This window comes from Macaca nemestrina, chromosome 6 (assembly GCF_043159975.1).
Source record: "Macaca nemestrina isolate mMacNem1 chromosome 6, mMacNem.hap1, whole genome shotgun sequence".
Lineage (NCBI taxonomy): Eukaryota > Metazoa > Chordata > Mammalia > Primates > Cercopithecidae > Macaca > Macaca nemestrina.
In genome coordinates this window covers 94,676,415-94,697,325 of record NC_092130.1, presented here as the reverse complement: position 1 = coordinate 94,697,325, position 20,911 = coordinate 94,676,415, and the positions used below count along the sequence as shown (strand labels likewise).

Below are 20,911 nucleotides of genomic sequence, written 5' to 3'. Positions count from 1 at the left end.
ATTGGAAAGATGGTTTTGCATGGTTTTTTATCCTAGCAACAAGCAATATACAAAATTATCTCAAGCATCTGCTGTTTATGTTTATTTTAAATAAAAAATTGAAATAATATTTTTTAAAATAAAATGATTTATTGATATAATCAACTTATTATTTACTACATAGTTAACATCGGTATTTTTAAGTCTTAAAATATTTTTGAATCAGTTATTTTGATAGTTTCAAAAATTATGTAACATGACACCTTTGCGAAGTGATGTGTTTGTATAAGAAAATTCATTTTAGTCACAACAGGGGAATTATTCATCTAACTCAGTCAAGCACAACGCTTATATTTGTTAGCAATATAGTAATTGTATTCTCAGAAGATTGTTTTATTGTCATTTCATATTGAGATTTTAGATACAGAACTAATTGCTGTCATATCTTGCCAAAATTAGACACATTTCCAAGCAATCTCCATTATTTATTCATAATTTGAGCATTTTTTCTAATATAAAAAGGTCTCCCTTTTATCAGCCACACATAAATTCTGACCCCAAAGTACACTGATGTATGGATGTGATGGTTAAATGTGGAGGCGGGACTACTGCTTCATTCATTCTGTAATTCTCCCTAAGTGCCTACTTGTTCCAGGCACTATGCTGAGCACAGAATTGAACGTGTGGGCATAGCAATAAACTGGCAGGTGTATCCAGCCAGCCTCGTGGAGCTACAAACATACCAAAGAGGAGGCGCACATTGGTGTAACGGGCCAGATGACAATCTTGTGTCTTCCCACTGAGTTCCATTGTAAGGTTTGGGGTTATCTTGTGAACTTTGTTTCCAGGGTATGTGTGTGTGCATGTGTGTGTGTGGTGCAGGGTGGTAGGGGGATGGGTAAAATATTACATTAATTAATTCTGTATGTAAAATAGTATATACATATGATAACATACACAAAGATAGGTGAAACAATCTTCTATGTGCTGGGCACTACGTAAGTCTCCGTGGCGAATCACACTCACTTTCTTAATTTTAATTGCTACTCAAATACTGATGGTTCCAAAGTATTAATATGGTTCTGATTTTTCCCCTAGAGATTCGGACTTGCATGTACAAATGGCAGCTGTCTCCACATGGCCATCCCTCAGGCACCTCAAATGCAAAGTGACCCAGGGAGTCCCATCTGGCCCATTTAGACCTGTGCGTCTCATTTTCTTTTCAGTTGACAGTGCATCAGTGCTGAGGCAGAAACGAGAGCCATTCTGGACTTTCCCCGCTCTTTCAGATCCACAGCCAATCCAGTATCACGTCCTCCTGATTCTAGCTCCTCGATCCTTGCGGCCATCACCTTCTCTTTGTCTCTGTTATTTCTGCTGTCGTGTGAGCCCTCGTTGCAGATCACCCTGAGAATCAAAAGAACCCCCTGCGTGATCAGTTCCCTTCCATTTATCTGCCTCAAAGTCAAACTCCACACAACCCAGAGAATAACTTACTAAAGTAACAATCCAACTGGCCCTTCCTTATTGATATTCCTTCAATGGCTTCAAATCCACGATGGCATCACTTTTTCTTCTGTGGGTAGGGACCCATCACTGGGTTATGAAGTCAGGCTAGTCCTCTCTGACCAGAGTTTTAAAGAAAAAATCAAGTGGGATAAATTAGGATTGAATAGGCTAAAAAACAGATAATTCTTTTACTTTTTAATTTTTTTGTAGAGTTGGGGTCTCCCAAAGTTGCCCATGCTGGTCTCCAACTCCTGGCTTCAGGTGATCGTCCCACATCAGCCTCCCAAAGGGTTGGGATTACAGGCATGAGCCACCGTGCCCAGCTCAGATGATTCTTATAAGATGAGAGTAAGTAATGTTTGCAAAATTTTTGTTTCAGGTATGTGTGTGTTACTGGGTAGCTACGAAAAATGTATTTTCTTTTCAAACTAGGAATCCTGATTTTATTTTAAAAAGCTATTGATGTAAAGAGCTTCTCAAAATTTGCTACAGAAATACACTTAGAGACTGAGGAGGATAAATGTAATCCCCAGGGGACATGGGACATCTTGTTTATAAGTGAAAACATTTTCCTCTTTTATATTTACAGTTTACTAAAATTTTACATTCTGCTCACTAATAAACCTACATTTACCTTATTATAAACAGAATTTTAAAAATTACTTATCTTTAAATATGTTTCTTCACTCTGAGGCTTTGCAAACTCCTGCCACACCACCCGAGGTCCTCCTTCCCCGGTCTCAAAGCCAGACCCAAGTGTTAATGGTCAAGCTGCTTAGCTCAGGTCACCCTGCTTTCTAGTGGCTGTCCCTGGCTACTCCACCAGGACACTCCTTTACCTGATACTTTGGGTTCCAGAAATACTCTTTGCATCTCTTTCTATTCCTCCATGACTCTTACCTTCTTTCTTTTGTCCTTGCTGCAGCTCCTGGATGAAATGTCCAGCTTCCTTTCCTTCTCCAGGCTAACTCTTCTTCCTGTGTCAGAGCCCTGCTGAGGAGTCAGTTTCCCTCCAGGAAACCTCACAACCCTCCACACTGCTGAGGGGACCATATATTTGCACCACCCTGCCCCAAGCTTGCATAGGCAAGATGATAAGGAACACAATTATGTTTTAAAAGTTCTGGTTGCTGGTGACCTGGCCTCAGCCAGGCACAATTTGACATTTATTTCCTGGCGTGCTACAGCAGCGGAATGTTATCTTGGGATATTGATTTGTGTTGTGCTTGTTGCATGTTCCATTTCCCCATTTAAGCAGGCGGCTGGCAAGACTTTGGAATCTTTACCTCGGGGACGATAATAGAAACTGCTCAAGTGGAATCTTCCTGCCTTTTGTCCAGTGACTGTGTTAATCGTCCTGAATGGGATGGAGAGGAAGGGGTGGGGCTGTGGATGGTACTTTTGTGGACAAACAAGAAGAGAAAAGAGAGACTCCTCAAAGGGGACAAGGGTAATAAAGCTTGGTAAATCTGGGCAGGGCTCTGGGCCAGCAGAAAGACCTCAGAGATGGGACAGGGAGTGTTGGAGGGGGCTGGACCCTTTCACAAGGTTTCCAGCCTGGCCAGAGGCTCCTGATCCCCAAGAGAGGCCAGGAGATGGCAGAGGTGCTGGCCGTGACGGGATCCTGTGGGCCGGGACATTAGGTACTGCAGCAGAAATCAGATGGATGAAGAACGCCTTCCTGATGTCCCAGCGCCCTATACGGCTCAGCCCCGGGAGGCAGGGAACCCCAGCAGGACTGTGATAGCATTTTCTGTGTGCTGGAATTGGACTCAAATTGATTTAAAGAAAATAGAAAGGCCGGGCGCCATGGCTCATGCCTGTAATCCCAGCACTTTGGGAGGCTGAGGCGGGTGGATCACCTGAGGTCAGGGGTTCGAGAACAGCCTGGCCAACATGCGAAACCCCATCGCTACTAAAAGTACAAAAATCAACTGGGTGTGGTGTGAGGCACCTGTAGTCCCAGCTACTCGAGAGGCTGAGGCAGGAGAATTTCTTGAACCTGTGGGTCTGGAGGGTGCAGTGAGCCAAGATCATGCCACTGCACTCCAGCCTGGGTGAAAAAGTGAAATTTTGTCTCAAAAAAAAAAAAAAAAAAAAAAAAAGAAAAAGTGGTTCTTCCTACCCACCTAGATTTGTGAGCTAATGTGGGCTAAGATTCACATCTGTTATATTATTGATTTTGGCTTTATAGTGAATATTTTGTTGTTGTTTTCGAATGGATAGCTGACATTTATATACATTAGCACCTTGTGTGCATAGACTCATTTAATTCCCAGAATTCTTACAAGGTTGGCCCTATTGTGATCTTTATTTTGCAAATGAGAGAATAATGATAGAAACAATCTGTCCTAATTTCCAGCTAATCAGTGGTGGAATCGGATTTAAACCCAGGCCAACTGGATGTGGAGTCCAATTCCTCCCCACTCCCTCCTCCCGCCTCCCTGTGCTGTGTTGCTGGTAGATGCTGCTTCTTTGAAGACCATGCTTCCATTTTCTTCACGGTGCTTAAGTCAGTGAAGGGCATCAGAGCTGATCAGCAAACATGGGTTGATTCTCTGGTTGTTGACCTCATAGGAATTTACTTTCCTGTGGAAGGAGCCTGGCCCCTCCGCCCTGGATCTGCTGGCCCCTGTCTGGCCGAGAGGAGAGGGTGGTTACAGCTGAACTCTCTTCGGCACTATGCTCCTTCTCCTCCACGCTTTCTGCTGCCCGCCCAGCCCTGGGAGGAACAGCTGGTCCCCTTCAAGCTGTCTGTGTGTCCTCCTATGGTTTTGGTCTTTCAGGCTCTGTGAGGAGTGACCGGGTCCTGGAACTCAGTGTGCCCCAGTCACACTTTACAGTGTGACACACTTTAGAGTGCGACTCCCAAGGGTGGTTGTGGAACGAGCCTCAGGGGACCCGCTGATGAACAGCAAAGACGCTGAGGGCTGGCGTGGCGACCGAGGGAACCCTCTAGACAAGTCCTGATTTTTGTTGGAAGACATTTAAAAGTCTCTTCCAGTGCAGAGAGACAAGGCCCCTGTGGGAGCCAAATTCCCTCTCAAGCTCACAGTTTTGTTTCCAGGAGAAGAGGTCACTTTCAGCTTTTATAACTTTAATTTGAAATTAAATGTGCCATTGGGACAGAAGCACTCTGTGCTGGGCTGTCTTCACAACAAGGGTGACAGTGTGAACTCTCACGGCGCTCCACACCAGGGCCTAGCCAGGGCGACAGAGTGGTGATTCATGCCATCTGGGGCCTGCCGTGCTGTGAACTCCAGGAGGAAGCTGCGTGACTGAGAGCTTTTGTAGCTCAGGGGCTGGAGGATGAAATCTGAACCATTTCTGTTCCCTTGTCTTGTTCTCATCTGAGCCCAGGCAGTGGAAGGAGCTGAGGTCTGGGAAACAGTCGAGCAGGCTGTTTCTGGCAGGCTCGGGCTAGCATCCCACAGGACCACGGGTCTCTTTCTGCTGTCCCTGTCAGGCTGACCCCAACCCGCCCAGTGTCAGCAATGTCAGACCTCCTCTCAAATTCAGAGCAACTCCTCAAACATGAATAACCACAGGCTGAATGGGCCTTTCCCGGAAGATTTGACCTTGGCAGTCTGGGGTTTTGAATTTGGTGGTTTCTGAAAAGCACACATGCAGCTGCAGAGGAGGCGGTGGGTCTATGGCAGCTCCATGCTGAGCATCCGATCCTGCTGCCTGTGTGCTGCGGCCCGCTCCCGAGCCAAGAAGGAGAATTGTTCATAATAGGCTGTGTCTCTCCAAGAGTTGCTGGAGAGAACTAGCCATGCACTAGTCTTCTGGCCTTTGCTTTAAGTTTTGTATATGTTGAGTTGTACAAATCTACCTCCCCACCAAATGTCCTTAGAGGGTCAAAGACGGCCTTTGTTTCTTCATGATAATATTGCCTTTCTTTTTTTTTTTTTTTCTTCTGTGACACGGTTTCATTCTGTCACCCAGGCTGGAGTGCAGTTGTGCAATCATGGCTCACCACAGCCTCAAACCCCTGGGCTCAGGTGATCCTCCCACCTCAGCCTCCCCAGTAGCTGGGACTACAGGGGTACACCACCAAGCCCTGGGTAATTTTTAAAATTTTTATAGAGACTGGGTTTTTCCATATTTCCCAGGCTGGTCTTGAATTCCTGGGCTCTAGTGATTCCTCTGACTTGGCCTCCCAAAGTGCTGGGATTACAGGCATGAGCCACCACACCCAGCTGCTTGTTAAGCTTGAGAATAGAGTTGCTGGCCATCCTTCTGTAAGCTCTCAGTCTGTCTGCAGAGGCCAGCCTTAAGGTAACTGTTTCCGCTGCTCAGATGGCCCCAAGCAGGGGGATCCCAGGTGTGATATTGGGTACATTGGTCATCCGTCTGCCTCCCACCTGGATGGAAACAGTCTGAGATACACACTTACCTAAGTCCTCTTTCCCAGCATTGGACTTGAATGCTGCTGTTGGTGCACATTTCTGCAGACGTGTCTCTGGCTCTCAGGATGCAGAATGTTGGTGGGTCCAGTGTGGGGGCTGCCAAAGGGGGTGTCATGTGCTCTGTGGATTTTTGTGTGATTGTAATGGTCCCAGCTGAAGTTCTCCTGCTTGTTGCAGTAAAACCTCTCTTCAGTGTCTGTTACCTTTCTCTATATTCTTGGTGAAGGAGAGAGATAGTCATAAGGGCCCTGAATGAGGTAAGAAGAGAAGATGCTGTTCTCTGCTTCCTCCTCGCCACCAGCATTCCTTCTGCCCTGTTTTTCCTGGCCAGCTCTACTCTGGGCAGTCCAAGCCTGTGAACCAGCCACACCCAGGATCTGTGCTGGAGCTCAGTCCCAGACTGTTCTGGAAGAGTCGCCCAGAGGAGCCGTGTGGTCTCCCATTCAGCAACAGAGTACGAGATGGTCTCTCTGAAGGGCAGAGGGTCTAAGCACTGCCCTCTTCCTAGCATCTAAGGCTGAAATGCTGAATGATGCAATGAGAGGATTCCAGGGGAGAAAAGGAGCTGTACATGGGTTTGATTCTTCTCTCCCCAGCTGGTGGACACAGCACCAGAGGTGGAGCTGGAGGCCAGGCCCTCCACTGACCCACGTGTACTCCACTTTGCAGTTGTACCCCGGGACACACTTCTATCTCAAAGTGTTATGAATTCCAACCACTGGACTCTACCCTACTTCTGACATAATCTTCTTGGGTTGATAGTAGCCTCTCTCATTACTGAATACTTCTTCTTATGTGTAGCCCTGGTTAGTCATTTTCTTTTAACTTTTTGTTTAAAGAAAACCTGTAGATATGAGCTTTCTGTCAGAGATGATCTCTCCAGGCCTGAGTCTAAACTGTTGACCCTCTGTCAGAGAATGAGGGCTGGCTCTTGCATTTCAGGCGCTTTGACATTTACTGAGGGAAAGAAGGAGCCAAGTTCTCCTATGGCTCCTATGCTCATGGAGGGAGTGAGCATAAAGCACTGACCTGAGTGGAATGGCGGGTTGACTTGCCAGAGCCTGGAGATGATTACACTCTGTCAGCTTTGAGACAAGCTGTCCAATTTCCCAAAAACCAATTTGACAATTGTCGAGTGACCAATTTGCTGAATTAGAAGAATTTACTAATTTACCAAATTACGTATTTCTTTTATGCATTTCTAGAGACTTGAGCAATTGGCATGGGCTGGGTTGGCAGGGCCTGAAAGGGTTGGAGCAATGAGTCAGAAGCAATGGTCTCTGGGAACAACCCTGTAGGTGGCGCCACTCTCCAGACTGAGAGGGGCACTGGGTGGATGGTGGAGAGTTAGGGGAGGCTTCGCTGCAGAGATCTGAGCCTTACTGACTCTTTGGTTCCTGTTTTTGAAGCAATCCTTATTTTTTATCATCTTTGTTTCTCAAAAGTCAGTCAGCTCACCACTGTGGATTCTTCCCTGACTTCCTGGCCGTACACACTTCCTATCCTCACACCGCCTGACTTGTTTGGCTCTTCTCTCTCTCTTTCTCCTCCTTCACTCTGGAGCAACACCAAAGCCCTCTCATGTCTTCCTGTGGAGCACTGGCAGAACAGCACAGCCCTCTCCTTACTGTTTTGTTCTTATGACCCTCAGACCTTCAGGGACTCACTTTCTCCCACAGCACTGTAGCCAAAAGAAAGATTTCTTTCCTAAGAGAGATTATGGTATCAGCTCTTCAAATACCATTAAATTTTTATTTTCTACACATAAATACATTCTTATGGTTTTGGAAAATGTATAAAACCAAAATTTTTGCAAACTCACTGTGATAGCCTTCATATATTAGGCATTCAATCAATGTTTTAGTGATTAACAAATGGGTGGTTTTTATAGTGAGCCTCACCCTGTTATAACCAAATAGTTGTGTCAGAGAAACTAGCTTGCTTTTATATCAAGATCATGGCCCTGGATTTTGATAATGCCACAGAAATATTGTCAAGCGTTGTTCAGTCGGCTCTGCTCTTTCCAAGTTGAGGTGAGCTAAGGGAGCCAACCAAAGGAAGGGTTGGTTTCCTGCTCCTTTTTTCTCCTCCCCTTAACTCTTTGCTTAAAGAACTCTCTGAGGCCATAAACTACTAGGACACAACTGCCAATTCATTAGCCATTTATAACTAAGTTTCTGTTTATTTGTTGGACCAATAATTAATTGATAGGGTTATAGGAAATCCTATGCTCCTGTAACTGAGAAGACACTGTCTAAATGTGGATCCAGATTGAGGGGGTCCTTTGGGGTCTGTTGCTCCTATCATTGACCTGACCCACATGGAATCTCAAATTCAGACCTCTCGGAAAAAGGAAGAAAGGCTCCATCCACAGTGGGGATTAAAAAAACCCAGAAACATCTACTCATGGTCTTGGAATTGAACCTTAAGGCAAAGCCGGATCTCAGATAAGATTGATAGATGATGAACTTGCAGTCCACACCCCATTCCTGTTGATATGCTCCACCTCTTTCTATTGCTGGGGTGTGATTACTTCAAAGCCAGGAAGAGCTGCAATCTAATTTTAGAGGAATGCCCTTCTTGTACACATTGGTGAGTATATATCTTAATATATGATGTATTTATCTATATAATTTTAGTAGTTGTATAAGAAAAATTGGGATAGGTAAACAAAAGGGAGCAGCTGAAAAGTCTACCTATAAAGGCTTCAGGTTAACATAGTCACTTATATTGCCTCTACCACAAATCTGTGGGGATGACTTTTATTTGTTGGGAAGGGTTGTCTTTGAATTTCCTGTAAAGTTTGGCATTTTAAATCTTTTTTTTTGACTCTTCTCCTGTGAAATATATATCTTGGAAACTTGGCTGTTTCTGTTTCCTGAGCTTCACAGTGAACCACAAAACCAGCAGTAACTGTAATCCACCTCTTAAAATGTAATCCCTTGGGACAGTCCATCTCAATGGCAGAAAAAGAAACACGGTCCTAGCAGAGTAAGGGTGAAGATAAGGAGAGCAATGACCTATTCCTGTACTTATCTGGGAGCACATGTAGGTATGAGTAACAGGATCAAGAGATGCCAAGGGTGAAGGGAGATGTAGGAGCCCATGGATTGCGTGAGGGAAATATGGATCCTGTGAAGGGCAAGCTGTTTTCTTTGTGTGGACGACCCAGATAAAGCAATGAAAATGGATAATAAGGACACTAAGGACAAGAGCCTTCCAAGGCATTAAGGCAAATGAGATTGTAGCATGGATACAGAAGAGAAAGGAGAGAGAGAAAAAGTAGATGGAAAAGTAAATGACTCAAACCTTCCATTACTGAAAGTTCCAAATATTTCTTTAATGGCTATCACCAGATTGTAGGCCTTCATTTTTCACCAGTCAGCATTCCCTCGTCTTCTTTCTGTTCATAACAAAAGTGAGTTCCTCTTCTGACCACTAGAGGTCTCTAGAGAATCACAGATCAACCTTTGAAGCCTGATACCCTCTTGCTATCAACCACTCTAGGAGGTGGAAATGTTTATTTTTCCAACATGAATAGTCACATAGTCACAGGAGATCCAAGGCCTGAGACTTAAATTTCTAAAAATTAAAAAATGTATATAGCTGCCTACTCAACTTCAAGCTGCCTACTCAACTTCAAGCTGGCACTGACCATCATCCCTCAAATATGTCCCTTGCTATTTTGATGGTAGAAATTCTGCTATTACACAGAATAACAGCACTGCTTCTACTAAAAAGGCAAATGCTTTGGAAGCCTAATTTATACAATCATAATGAGTTATTTATACCATAGTATGAGTGACTCCGTTGGGCCTCTGCCATTGTGATTACGAAGGATGACAGATCAGGGTTGCTGGGGAGACGAGGAGGGCAATGAAAGAGGAGGTGAAGACAAATTTCATCTACTTCACACCATTGCAGCGGTCTGATCCCAGGTCCTCTTCCAACTTCCTCCCTCAGTAAGTGCTGTGGGTGTGTAACCCAACTCTGGGGTCAAGTGAACAAACTGCCCTCAGCTTCCTTAAGTCTTCCTGTTCAAGACAATGACTTCCAGACTTTCCTGGGACACTGACATTATCACCTCTGGAGTCCTTGATGTGACTCTCTTCCTGGTCACATGAACTGTAGCTATTTTGGGCGTGTCCAACGTGTTTGACAGTGCCGGTGATGACAAGTGTACATTTCAACATTCCATTATTTAGAACACACATGTAATTATTTGTAATGAATCACTGATGACATCTGGAGAACAATGAAGTCCTCTTTTAATGTTTGGACGATTAGCTATGGGAAAGGTTTACTTTGATGGTCTTTCATTGTTATCTCAAGAATTTTGGATATTATTTCCTGTTGCACTCTGGTGTACGTTAAGTGTTCCTACATTTATCCGTCCATCAAACATTTATTGAGAGTCTATTAATTTCCTCTTACACTGAAGGCTCTGTGAATATGAGGATGAATAGGAAGAATAGGGCAGGGTTCTCAAGAAGTTCATCAGTTGATAGAAGGGCAAGATATGTTGAGGCAGTTACAAAGTGCATGATAAATAGAGAAGTACAAAGTGCATTGGGACTAGGAAAAAAATTTAAAAAAACTTCTAGAAAAATAAAGTTCATTTTCTCAGCTTGTTTGAAAGCCATCATCTGTTGTTACTGTTTTTTATCAGGGAACAGTAGTCTGATAATTCATCTTGACGCCTTTGGTACATTTTTCAATTGCTTTTAGCTCTTTTAAAAGGTGCTTGCCACAGGGTGGAAGGGTAGAGTGTATGGAAGGCAATGTGGCCAGAGCCTACTGGTATAACCCATTCCACAGGAGTGACCTCTCATCTGTTCAGAGGAAGACCAGCGGCCAGTAGGATTGCCCGTGTTTTCACAGTGGATATCTTGGAGCTCCTGAGGTTGGTACTGCTGGGACACAGAATATTCCCTACTGAAGAGAATGTTATAAAGTGCCTATGTTCTTTACTTCTGCAATTTTCAAGGATTGTGCCCATCTCTCAGTAACCTAGCCTTCTTTTGAAGACTTGCTTACAAGACAGAAAATTAGGTGAGTGGCTGAGATTTAGAAGTGCATATCTACCAAGGGGGAAAGAATAAACTGTCTTTTGAGCAGAGGGGTGGGGCGAAAGATCATCACCTTCCTGGGTCCAGTATTCTCGGGAGACCATCTCTTCTGCTGAGGATGGCTTCCTGTAATGTGCTGTGGGGTTTGTTTTATTTCTGACCCAAAATAGTATTTGTATTCAGTTCTCTCAGTGGAGAGAGTGGGGAGAGCAAATTTCATTTCTTCATTGTGCAAAAGGACACATATATTTATAATGAACAACTCCATTTGGCTTTTTACTTTTAGGTGGACATAGACTTCAGTTGATGCCAGATCCTCCTTTTTCCTTGGAGAATCATGTTCGTACTTTCTTAAATTACATGTATCTATCATTCTGCATTTTCTTTACTCTGATACTCTTTTTGAAAACTTTTTTTTCAAACCTAGAAACCACAAAGTGAAACAACAGGGAACATACTCTTACAACTGGGGAGTCAACATGACAGACATGTTTGGATGTCTGTTACATAGCTTGCTGTAGACCCAACTATTAAATAACTGAACATGGCCAGGCATGGTGGCTCATGCCTGTAATCCCAGCACTTTGGGAGGCTGAGCCAGGCAGATCATGGGGTCAGGAGATCGAGACCCTCCTGGACAACATGGTGAAACCCTGTCTCTACTAAAAATACAAAAATTAGCTGAGCATGGTGGTGTATGCTGTAATCCCAGCTACTTGAGAGGCTGAGGCAGGAGAATCTCTTGAACCAGGGAGTTGGAGGTTGCAGTGAGCTGAGACCGTGCCACTGCACTGCACTCCAGCCTGGTGACAGAGCGAGACTCTGTCTCAAAAAAAAAAAAAAAAAAAAAAGAACATATATGAAGACTATAAGTAGGAAACTTACCCACCAAGAATTAAAAAAGAATTAAAAGGCTTTCTGAATCCAAGCTCTAACTTATTTTCAAAGCACTAATGTAGGTTAGTTGACATTTGTCACATGCAAGATGTATTAGGCATTGTGAGATCAGATTATGGAGAATGTGGGAACCTGAGACTGACAGTTGCCAGGTGAGCATCTTCATGTTCCCTGAACAGAGGAAGGGATGTTGAGGTTGTCATGACGTCACTCACAGAAGGCTCTTGCATCACTCTCCTCATCTCCCTTTCATTACTAGTAAGAATTAGAATCCCAGAGGCCTTTGGTTTGCTTTTCTGCTTCTATGCTTCAGGAGACCTGGTACCATGTAGTCATTAAATGAATGCCCATAAGGCCCGAAGCCTGGAATTATATTTACATCCTCTCGACATATATTTACGTAGGTTGCTATCATTATCTGTTTTTGATCACCCTAAAGGGGCTTTGGAAATACAAGTATTATACATCATCATCTTTGAAGAACAATATCTTTCTTTGATGTCTTTGAATTTGGAGGTCTTAGAACCAACTTAGAACCCATAGGTGAAAATTACAAAACCTAAGTGTGGGGTTAGGGGGAAGCTGGAGAACAGAACAATGCCATTGACAACTTGGTATTCCAAGAGCAGAGAAAGCTATTTCAGGATAGTTTTCTCATTTTGGACACCAAATGCCTGTCCAAGTTCTGGAAAATGTAGCTTAGGGGTTGTATGAGTGCTGGGTAGCTCTTGATCTGAAGTTCCTCATCCTGGCCTTTGATCTGCGCCTCCTCTACTGTAGCCAGGATGGACGGTAATGGAGTTGAGTTCAGATCAGCATTTGAAGTAATGCTGTTCTCACACTGTCCTCTGCTCAAGTTTACTCAGGTTCATTACAGGCATGGGGTTAGAGGGCCATTTGTCTTGGGCCTCAGATTGAAGAAGGGGCCTCAAAGCTGAACTTCTAAATCTTTCTCCAAAAGGTGGTGTGCATATGGTTATTAAAATTATTATTGGGACAAAAACACTTATTTGCTAAATGTAAATGTATGAAAAATACTGTAATTTTTGTAGCAGTATTTTAACACATTTAAAAAATATATTAGAAGTGTCCAATTGTGGAATTGACTCAAGATGTCCCTCAGCTTCTGAGAAGCTCAGAATTTACCACCAAACATCAGCCAGTGTATGAGGTCCCTTGGACTTTAGTCGCATGCTAAATGACCCAGCTGATAGAGCCTAAGAACAGATTAGATTCACCACAGCTCCTGATCTTTGAGTATGTACTTCAAAGTGGGGTTTTTAACATCAGTTTTTAAACTTTGCTCTGCATGCTTGTAGGACACTAACATTTTTTGACTTATAAGAATTAATATTTTACCCATTGAAAAAGTACCCTGACTGGGCGACATTTCTAACTATTTAAATTGGGAGAAAAAGACTGAAATGGCCAGAGTTCATGGAGAAAAAAGTGAAATAGGGTCTGCCAGTATCTGTTAGTACTCCATAGGAACAAAGCAGTGGAAATGAAACTCAGCGTTTGGGCTGTGCCTGTGTGCGTGTGTGCGTGTGTGCGTGTGTGTGTGTGTTTGTGTGTGTCTTTGTGCAGTTGGCAGATCAACCCTAAACAGGCCTCGTGTGGCTGAGGCTTATGCATACACAAATCCAGGTGGTGGCCTCCAATTGCAAAAAAACTCTTTGTTTTGCCTTTCTCTGGGCAGAAAGTACTGCCAATAATATCTGAGTAATATCTGGGGCTCATTTCCATTTGGCTGTGGAGACTTAGGTCTCTAAAACTTTCCAAAAAAAATGTCCGACTGGGCCAGTAGGGAAAGCCATGACGCAATCTTAGTGGACTCATTTATGCTTTGATTGCCATTTCCTGTAGATATCCGTGTTTATACATTACGAGGCATGATGTGCTTCATCTTATTATGTACTATTATTTTAATTTTTCCAATGATAAAATAGTGCTTTTTTTGTAAAAAATTTGGAGAAATGTATCCTATACAGAAGCTTAAAGGAAGCATGTATAATCTTAGCAAGCAGTGTTATCTCATGCTGACTTAATTCTGAAAGGAATTTTAGTAATTTTTGTTAATTATTTGTTAATTCTATGCAGATCATTCCATTGAAAATAATAATGACAGAAACATCAGAGTTTTAGGTTTGATTATCAAAACCTGTTTACTGTGACCCAAAAATACAACAGGGACCTGTTGGGATGCATCTAAATTCCAAAGGTCATGTGGACACATTCTCAAATCTTTTGTTTTTGTTTTAAAATGACAGTGATGGTAAATATTTATTGTTGACTGTGTATCATTGCCCTACATTTTTTATGTAAATCAACTATTTTAATAATTACAGGAACCTTAAAGGAAAGTGCCATTGGTAGTAGAGTCCCATTTTACAGATGGAAAAATTGAGATGAAAGAGATTAAGTAACTTGGCCAAGGTTACAGGCTACTATGCAGTAGAGGTGAGTCAGCCCGTCTTCCAGAAACCCTGGCATCTTCCCTTCTAAACTTGAAAGTGTTTAGTTTCTTCAACTAAGGGCATAACCGGGTCAGTCAGGATGTATTTGAGCACATGAAAGGGCAGCAAAACCCATCTCTCTACTTTGATTCCTGTAGAAACATGTCCCTTGTGTTAAGTGGTGACAAGCCGTGTGGGGGTTTTGCTCAGGCGACAGGCTGGAAATGCATGTGTGGCAGGCGGGCTTGTGAGATCACATCCGAAGCTGGCTGGATTCAGTTCAGTCCTTTGGACTGTTGATTCAGATGAGGGGGAGAAGAGGCGAACCCCTCTTCTTTGGCTTAGAAGATTACGGATCTGTAACTTCAAAAGCTGTTTGCAATTTTATATTCGCGTCTCGCTGCCAAGGTGCTTGTCTTATCTGCACTCTGTTGGCTGGGGCCGTTGTGAGTAAGCTGGGCGGTTTCCTCCTGCATTTGGAAGGAAGTTGCAGGGGCAAGAAGGGGGGTGGGTGGTGGAGAGGTGAGTGTGGCTGAGAGGATGACACCAGCGGAAACAAGGGAAATAGGCTGGGAGGAGGGCCAGACACGCAGGGTGTGTGAGAGTGAACTCAGGGAGAGGAGAGGAAAGGCCCTTTCCTAGTGTGTGCTGATCTGGGAGGACGCACCATCTAAACAGGAAGAGCACAGATGGAGAGTCAGACAGACCTGCTTGGGGTTCTTGCTCGCTGGTTTTAAGGCTTTGTGACCTTGGTCAATTTACTAAACCTCTCTGGCCCACTTTCCTCTTCTGTACTGTTTACTGTATGGTCTGTTTTTTGCTAAGCTCAGGTGGTGATGTTGCCCTCAATACTCCATGCCCAGCTTGTTACAGAAGGAAGAATGCTGGTCTAGGAACAGGAGATCTGGGTGAATTTTCTGTCCTTATTCTTCATCAGCTCTCTGACCCTGGGCAAGACTAAGAACTTCTGTGACCCCCAGTTTCTCAATCTGTAAAATGGGTATAATAACACATACCCTTTTAACTTCACAAGGTTTCTGGGAGGCTTAAAGAAGATCAGGTGTTTGAAAAGATTTTGTGAACCTAAAAGGATTATACGATGAGCTGTTCTAGATGCTGGGTGAAAGGTGCAACTGAACACACAATACTGGTGGACTGCTGGGTTCTCACTCAGGGATGGCAGAAAGGTTTCAATTTGTGAGCCAGCTCTCATTGACTGGGAGTGGCTGCCTGGACCTCCATCTGGAGAAGGATCCTGAGCTTTGGCTGGGTTCTGTGGGAAAGAGTGCTGGTGTTGATTATTAATGTCTGTCATGGACAAAGGGGTAGGAAAAGTGGTTCTTGGATTGTGCATTTGCTCTTTCTGCTCCAGCCTAGTGATTTCTAAATTCAGTTGCTCATTTAGATTCTCCTGGTAAAAATGCCCCATCAGGCAGATTTCCCATTTCATAGGCCTGGATGAGACCTAGGGTAAAGGCAAGGAATCTTCATTTTTTAAAGAAAGCTTTCCTTGCTGGTTATTTTGATAGTTGTGCAGGTGTGGAGAGGTGGGGCAGGCATCGAGTCACATGGGAGCTCTGGATGAGTCTCATGGAGCTCTGAGCATTGGAAGAATGGAGCACAGAAGAGTTAAGCAACTTTTCTAGACATGGTCATAAGTTTAAAAAATGTGGATCAGGCCTGTGGTTTCTAGTAGGTTGCCTAACTCTTTCTTCATTAAACAAATGGGTTGTATTGTCTGTTTTGATGATTCTCCCACTGGCTTCAGGCCTGATCATTTTTCCTTGTGGTTCAGACAGCTGCTCCAAAAGGGTCAGATGCTGAGATCCATTGTCCACCCTGGCTCCTGCTCTGAATCGACATCAGTTTGCAACTAGTAGTTTCATAAATCAAGAAAAAGAAAAAAGGCAAATTAATGACTGTGTTAACTAGAGGGGCTCTGAAAATTCTGCTTTACATGTACTTATTTTGAATTTCGCTTTTATTATTATGAACTTTGAATTTCGCTTTTATTGTAATGAACTTGCAAACACAGCATTGTAAAAGTATATGCACCTCCCAAAGATGCTGGGAAGCAGTTGATATTTCATCATTTGAGGATGTGCCTGCAAGTAGCAGAGGTGCAGGAGGAGACAAATAAAAGGGATGCCTGCATCCTATTTCCATGAATTTCTGTCCTCTGAGCTGAAAGACAATTGACAAGTTGGCTAATAAGACCTTGAAGAAAGAAGATACTTTAACCTTTAATTGAAAAATCCCCATTCCTTCTCATTCAAGAAGCAAAAGAAGAAACTATCATGATGGAAACTACATGATGACAAATGCTAGCATCAGTCATTTTGATCACAAGACGTGGACCAGCCCACCTTGGAGCTCACCATGGTGGTGGCCTGGTCCTCATGCAAGTTGTCATGGAGCTCTTGGAAATGGCTGTAGACTTTGCTGAGCAGGAGCAACTATGTCTCTGGTTCTTAAGGATTAAAAAGGTAAGGTTGCAGTTCTGGATGCTGGCATTACTTCAGGGCAACACACACACACACACACACACACACACACACACTCAGTAATGTAAGTCATCCTTTCTCTCGCATGGGGAGATGTGTACTTTTTTTTTTTCCTTCTTGAGATGAAGCCAGACTGAAGAAGAAAGAACAGAAAAAAATCACAGGCCCACAGCTTACATGTCATTCATACAGGCAGGACTCAGGGCCTCGGCTTCTGCCAAAAGAAAAAGACAGTCTGCACACTATTCCTTGATAATACATAACGATGTCTACAGCAGCAAATGCTTTTAACTCTGCCCCGTCTCTGCTCTATGAGCCTTGAAGGCATTGGAGTTTGAGACCTGTGAGTCAGACCTTTATCTGCCTATACTTTCTGAGAACTCATGTAAGAATGAAAACACACACACACACACACAAACACAAAAAGACAAACACCAAACACCAAAGCATTCTGACGTGAAACTCTGGTGCACATTTCTCTGAGGCAGTACATCATTTTAAAGCTTTTAATTTCTAGAGTAAGGAGTACATTAGTTGTGCCAGATGAATATTCACATTCCATATACTCCAGGATTTATGCTGATTCTAACTTTGAGGGTTACACTTTTGAGTTTAATTTTGTCTTGTTTTGAGCATGGGAGTGAGGGGAAATACAGGAGCGCACAAGTAGGCAAAAGGGCAGGCATGATTGATGGCCATAGAAAGTCCTGACAAATTTGTAGTCAATATTGTTTGTCTAGAGAGGCTTGTGTGACAAAAGAAGTGTCAGCAGCCACTGAAGTCTCATTCTTCAGGACCTGGCCTCTGAGTTAGAATAGGGGGCTTGAGTGAAATGTCTGTCATGCTTAATTGGAAAAATCACTCCAGATGAGTGAGAGAGGCTGACAGTTATGCATTACAGAGAGAATTTAGTGTGTCTTACAAGGTTGATACAGGCACCGAAAGTGACTGACTTTAGCTTTTCCCTATTAGGAAGGCCACTGGAAGGATAAAACCCAAGAAAAGAAGCCACTTCTTGCTTCAGATTCACAAGTGCTTGTAAAAGACTTCCACCTTCATTACTTTCATTGTCACTCTGGTCTTAACCTCAATTCCTTTTTTTTCCTAGGTTTTCATTCTGTCCTTGCTTTCTTAAATACCAGGGACAATTTCACTGGACATACAGTGGAGGAAGGGAAACCGTAGACTGTTACTCATTCTCTCTCTGTCTCGCTCTCTCTCTATCCCTTTTCTCTCTCTCTCTCTCTCTGTGTCTCTCTTTCTCTCTCTGAGTGTGAATGTTTGCCTGTCTTTGTGGAATTGGTCATGAACATTTCCAGCCATTGCTTCCAGTGCACAAAGGCTAAACTCACTTTGTCATTTGGTAATTTGTTTATCTGTCAGCATCTCTTACGCTGAAATGATGAGGCTTTGAGAGAGCTGTGGTTTCTCATCCAGGTGAGGTCTGAGAGCCTATGGTTCTATAAGGGCTAGAGAGTTTGAGAGGGGAGATGGATAATTCGTTCTCTGAGTCCCGGGAGCCCGCTGTTTCAGGGCTAGCACCACCAACATTTAGACGTGTGGGTGCAATTTGGTCATGGGTCTCTTGAGTTTAATTTTCATCTTCCTGTTGTGTGTCTCAGCATTTTTCTCTGTAATTGCATCGATTTTTGAGAGGCTGAGGACAGCTGCTTTGGCTTGGAGCTTCTGAGCCTGTTTGGCCTCCAAGACTTCAGCCACCAAGTTGTTATACAGCAGTGCTTCCTTTGTGTTGTCCCTTGGTGATGTGTTGGGGTTGGTGGCATTTATGAAAAGGATGTGGCCTTCAAGACTGCGTAATTCCAAACTTGCATAATTCAGACCATATCCTGAATTCAGTTTTACAGTTCATTTGGCCTGCTAGCCTTAAAATTCTTTGATCCTCAGAAAGAATTTAAATTTGAGGCACTTATATTACTTCACATTTTGAGTGTGAAGAGACTATATGAATTTTTCATATTACACTATTCCGAATTTGTGTAAAATATGGCCATGTTAGAATATTCTATTGGGGTTTGTGACTGTTAACTCTCACAATTCTGAAAAGTATAATGTAATTCATGGAGCGAAGTATCCTAAATCCTATGCATAGAAATGTGAGTCTAAGTCTTTTGTAAATGAGTGGGTAAGCTAACAAGACTTGGAAAGTATTTTGAGGTAAATGTTAGGGATATTATTAATATCTTTATATGGTGCAGCCTGAAATGCCTCAGTAACAAATTCACTTCATTGAATTCAATAAAGATTTATTTAGTACCTACGAAGGGCCAGCCCAGCAGAATAGTAGACATTGGAGCTACCACAAGGATCAGGAATTGAAGTCAGTGAATTGAACTCGAGGACCCAAGAATGGTAAACTCAAGCCAGCCATGTGTGACCTTTGACACTGCAGAATGTATTTATCTTATTCTCTTACCTTTTAAACTTATTCTTTCATGAGGAAACATATAGCACTGCCAACTGAAGTGAGGAGAAAAGTAAAAGTATTTAAGACATTTTTTGAGAATGTCCAACGGCAGAATGGAAAGTCTCTATGAATTTTTTTGTTCAAGTTTTAAGCATAACACTTTTAATTTTCTCTGTTGAGGCTCCATGCCACTTCCTAGCTGTGTGTCTTTGAGCAAGTCATTTAACCTGATTGTGCCTTCATCTTCCCTTCTGTTAAAAATGAAGAAAATAAAAGTGACTATCATTAAGGGTTGTTTCAGGGATTGAGTTCACGTTTGTTAAACTCTCAGAACATCCTGACATATTCTCAATAAATGCTACACTACTTTCAATAAATAATATCTTTAAAAAATGTCCTCATCTTTTTTTTTTTTTTTTTTTACTTTTTGGTTTTAGTGTGTATGGTATGCTTATGCAATGGGATCTTTATCTGTGATATCGAAGTCTTTCAATGGCAGCTCAATTTTCATTGTCCGGAATGGCAGACATTCTGGTCATTGTCCAGAAAGTTTTAGAAGGTGGAATTTAATGTATTCTGAATACAGAACTCAATCCAGATATCAAATTGCCTTGGTGAGATTTACTTCTCTGGTTAAAGTATGATGCAGGTAAAGTTCCAATCCTGATTAATGCAGTTGTGGTCAAAGTTTAATTATATTTCGGAAATATAGTATTTAAGTGGCGTCTATCACTTAAATACTATGATAAATGCTGAGCCCCATGGTGGTATTGATGGACCTGAAAATATATGTTTTTTCAAGTGCTTTTACAAGTGAAAAAATGTAGCTAAAATGTTATTTCTCTATTCTATTTAAAATTAGGTTTCTTGGAAGAACGTTCATTTTCTGAAATAAACATCCTGTTGAGCCTGGTGGTATGTATAAATATGGATTCGCTAAATGTGGGTTTGCTTAAAAACAAGATATGCCCAATGAACTTTGCTTCCTTTTTTGATAGAGTGGGGAGACTGGTGGGGAGGGGAAATTCCACAGACAAAATGTGTCTGGATTTCAGGAAGACGTTTGATAGAGCCTCTTATGACGTCCTTGTGGGAAAGATGAAGGTATACGAGCAGGGTGACAGTGAAGCTAGGAGACTTTGTGGCCAGTTGGACAGGGATATGTGAAGGGCACTGAATTCCAGTGGGTGCCACTTGGGAGGGAGGCTTCAGGGCTGTCTGTGGACTCACCTTTTTGGCCATCTTGACCTGAGGTTTGGATGATCTCAATAGTGAGGAAAAATTAAGAACTCAGAACAAATAAGAATATGAAATTTAAATTAAATAAATCCTTCATTGTAGTTCAGAACTTTAGTGTGCATTTGTGCTAGGGGAAGATCTTACTTTCCGTGGGAGAAAGGCCAAGGGTTTTTTGGTGGCTGTGGTCACCACACGAATGACCAATGTGATACAACTGCTGTAAGAATTAAAGATGCCTTTTAATTAGAAATGATTTCGGTAATAAGGAGGCAGTAGTCCCACTCTGCCCTGCTATAGTCAGACTACATTTAGGGTGTTGTTCACTGCTAGCTATCGCATTTCCATTTTGTGGGGAGAGCTGCTACACAGCTGGAGTGAACCTGGGTAGTGAAAGGCCTGGAAAGCGACTTAATCAAGGAAC

The 20,911-nt window shown here is 42.8% G+C and overlaps 1 protein-coding gene and 1 long non-coding RNA gene across 14 annotated transcripts in view; one reads left to right on the top strand and one right to left on the bottom strand.

Moving 5' to 3' along the window:
• Positions 1-20,911, top strand: part of LOC105475050 (V-type proton ATPase subunit S1-like protein) — a 107,090-nt gene that overhangs the window by 68,089 nt on the left and 18,090 nt on the right. For 3 of the 13 annotated variants that reach the window (XR_011624872.1, XR_011624879.1, XR_011624877.1), the window contains exons 10-15: positions 1,699-1,836; positions 2,414-8,492; positions 10,629-10,952; positions 14,215-14,326; positions 16,118-16,808; positions 20,114-20,166. The gene's annotated coding sequence lies outside the window, so the exon portion shown is untranslated. Of the gene's footprint in view, positions 1-1,698; positions 1,837-2,413; positions 8,493-10,628; positions 10,953-11,255; positions 11,309-14,214; positions 14,327-16,117; positions 16,809-20,113; positions 20,167-20,911 lie in introns of all 13 variants that reach the window. The other 10 variants (XR_011624874.1, XR_011624873.1, XR_011624875.1 and 7 more) reach the window with 10 other exon arrangements.
• Positions 164-2,478, bottom strand: LOC105475052 (uncharacterized). Its single transcript, XR_983106.3, has 3 exons — positions 2,389-2,478; positions 1,477-1,603; positions 164-1,386 (listed from the first exon to the last, which is right to left on the bottom strand). It is a non-coding gene; the product is annotated as an uncharacterized lncRNA (long non-coding RNA).